At 43.0% G+C, this 2,972-nt stretch overlaps 1 non-coding gene across 1 annotated transcript; it reads left to right on the forward strand.

Moving 5' to 3' along the window:
• Positions 1-2,529: 2,529 nt before the first annotated feature.
• Positions 2,530-2,670, forward strand: LOC111727577. The gene has a single exon (XR_002775101.1). It is a non-coding gene; the product is annotated as a U4 spliceosomal RNA (small nuclear RNA).
• Positions 2,671-2,972: the final 302 nt, after the last annotated feature.

Here is a 2,972-nt window from a genome sequence, read left to right on the forward strand (position 1 = left end):
CAAGTAGCTGGCACCCACCACAACACCTGGCTATTTTTATGGTTGCAGCTGTTGTTGTTTGGCGGGCCTGGGCTGGATTCGAACCTGCCATCTTTGGTGTATGTGGCTGGCGCCTTAGCCACTTGAGCCACAGGCGCCGAGCCTATTGTGTTATTTTTGAATAGATTAAAAGAATCTGTATTTAAGACACGGAATATTTTTGGTGGTTTTCTAATCAAATGTGAAATGGGCTAATGGTGTGTTAAAAGAGTATCAAGTGGCCTACCCACAGTGGCACATGCCTGCAATCCTAACACTCTGGGAGGCCAAGGTAGAAGGCTTTCTTGAGACCAGGAGTTCTAGACAGCCTGAGCATTAGATCACCATCCTTCTCTATTAAAAACAGAAAAATTAGTGGAGTGCTGCCCCAGGTGCCTATATCCCAGCTACTTAGGAGACAGGCAGGAGGATGACTTGAACCCAGGACTTAAAGGTTGTTGTAAGCTAGGCTGCCTCCATCGTACCCTAGTCAGGCAACAAGGGTAAGACGCTGTCTGAAAAAAGAAAGGGAAGAAAGGGAAGAAGGAAGGAAGGAAGGAAAATCCAACCACAACTGATTTAACATAAGCAAAAGCTGAAAAAGAAGAGGTTATTGCTCACATACCAAAGAATTTTTTGTTTATTCTGAAGGAGCTTGATCCAAGATTGAAATGATATCTGCTTCTTGGTGATGATTTCTTCATTATCAGATAGGCTCTCCTTTCACTGTGCCAAGCTGGCTGCTAATAGTTCCCTGAGTTACATACTTCTATCTAGTAGAAAAGACTCAGTTTCCCTGATAACTGGAACAAAGTTGCCAAAACTTAATCTTTTGTTTTCACTATGTCACCCTCCATAGAGTGCTGTAATGTCACAGCTCACAGTAACCTCAAACTCTCGGGCTTAAGTGATTCTCTTGCCTCAGCCTCCCAAGTAGCTGGGACTATAGGCTGCCACCACAACACCTGGCTATTTTTTCTTGCTATTGTCATTGTTTTTAGCAGGCCTGGGCTGGGTTCAAACCCACTAGCCCCAGTGCATCTGGCTGGCACCCTAACCACTGAGCTATGGCACCAAGCCATCTAAAACTTAATCTTATTAACCTTGACTATTATGAATTGGGTCATATGATCACATACCCATTTCTGAACCAATCCAGATGTGAGGGAAGTTAAGGGAATATGAGATATAATGATTGGCTTGAGTTGTTATCCAAGATTTGAAAGTGTGAAGAAGGAGGAAAGAGAAAGGGGGGGATTGGTGTGCTCCCACTTAATGAGCACAATGTCAGGGTATATTATGGAACACCTCCTGAGTGCAGGACTCACTCTATCACCCTTGGTAGAGTGCCCTGACGTCACAGCTCACAGCAACCTCCTACCCTTGGGCTCAAGCTGTTCTCTTACCTCAGCCTCTCTAGTAGCTGGGACTATAGGCGCCCTCTACAAGCCTGGTCATTTTTTTTTGGTTGCAGTTGTCATTGTTGTTTAGCAGGCCCAGGCCGGGCTCAAACTCTCCACCTTCAGTGTATGTGGCTGGCCCCCTACTCACTGAGCTATGGGCGCCAAGCCTTTTTTTTTTTATTTTTGAGACAGTCACACTTTGTTGCCCTTGGTAGAGTGCTGTGGCACCCTAACTCACAGCAACCTCAAACCCTTCAGCTCAAGCGATTCTCTTGCCTCAGCCTCCCGAGTAGCTGGGACTACAGGTGCCCACCATAATGCCTGGCTATATTTAGAGATGAGGTCTCTCTCTGGCTCAAGCTGGTCTCGAACCTATAAGCTCAGGCAATCCACCTGCCTCAGCTTCCCAGAGTCCTAGAATTACAGGCATGAGCCATCTTGCCCAGCCCAGCTATTACTTTAAAATATGCTTTTTACAAGAGAAATGCCGCAATCATCAACCACAATATTAACGGTACTCTTAATTTTAGAAACAGTGTAAAGATCATTAGGCTGATGTTGACTATGTTTACTTGCTACAATGAAATTTATTAAGAAAAAAGTAATCAAATATAATTTTAACAGACTTGGGCTATCAGTGTCATCCTCTTCCCCAAATCCTCCTGATTTCTAAGTAGCATCTAATTACCTGTGTGCCTGAAATAAGTCACTAAACTTCTTCAGGCTTTTTGTAAAATGAGGATGCAAAATTACCTAATCTCTAACGTCTTTCCAAGATCAAAACTTCTATTAGCTGCTGGGTATGGTGGCTCACATCTGTAGTCCTTGCTCTCTGGGATGCTGAGGTGGGTGGATTGCCTGAGTTCAGGAGTTTGAGACTAGCCTGAGCAAGAGTGAACCCCTGTCTCTATTAAAAATAGAAAAACTAGTCAGGCATCAGGGTAGGCTCCTACAGTCCCAGCTACTCGGGAGGCGAGGCAAGAGGATCGCTTAAGCCCAAAAGTTTGAGGTTGCTGTGACCTATGATGATGCCACTCTACCCAGGGCAACAGAGTGAGACTCTGTGTCAAAAAAAAAAAAAAGAAAAAGAAAAGAAAAAATTACATACAGCTTTGCACAGTGGCCGTATCATAGCCAATGAGGTTTATCCAAGGCGCGATTATTGCTAATTGAAAACTTTTCCCAATATTCCACCATGACGACTTGAAATATAGTTGGCATTGGCAATTTTTGACAGTCTCTACAGAGACTGAAAAATAAATTACATTAGCAAAATAACTATTAATTGTAAAATTTAATGTTTGTTATATACACAAATTTCAGACAAACATTGCGAAATAGAATGGTACTTCTGTGTCTTATATACACACTTTATAGTGCATTGTACCTCTTAATATGTAATATGCACTAATGTCATGTATCATGCATAAGATATGCTTCCCTATGCATTCTCTCATGTCCCCTGCATCATAATTATCCTTCAGATACACTTCTTTATTTTATTTTATTTGGCCAGGCCTGGGTTTGAACCCACCACCTCTGGCATAGGGG

The sequence above is a fragment of the Otolemur garnettii genome, unplaced genomic scaffold (assembly GCF_000181295.1).
Source record: "Otolemur garnettii isolate 467f Iridium unplaced genomic scaffold, OtoGar3 scaffold00112, whole genome shotgun sequence".
In the NCBI taxonomy this organism is placed as follows: Eukaryota; Metazoa; Chordata; class Mammalia; order Primates; family Galagidae; genus Otolemur; species Otolemur garnettii.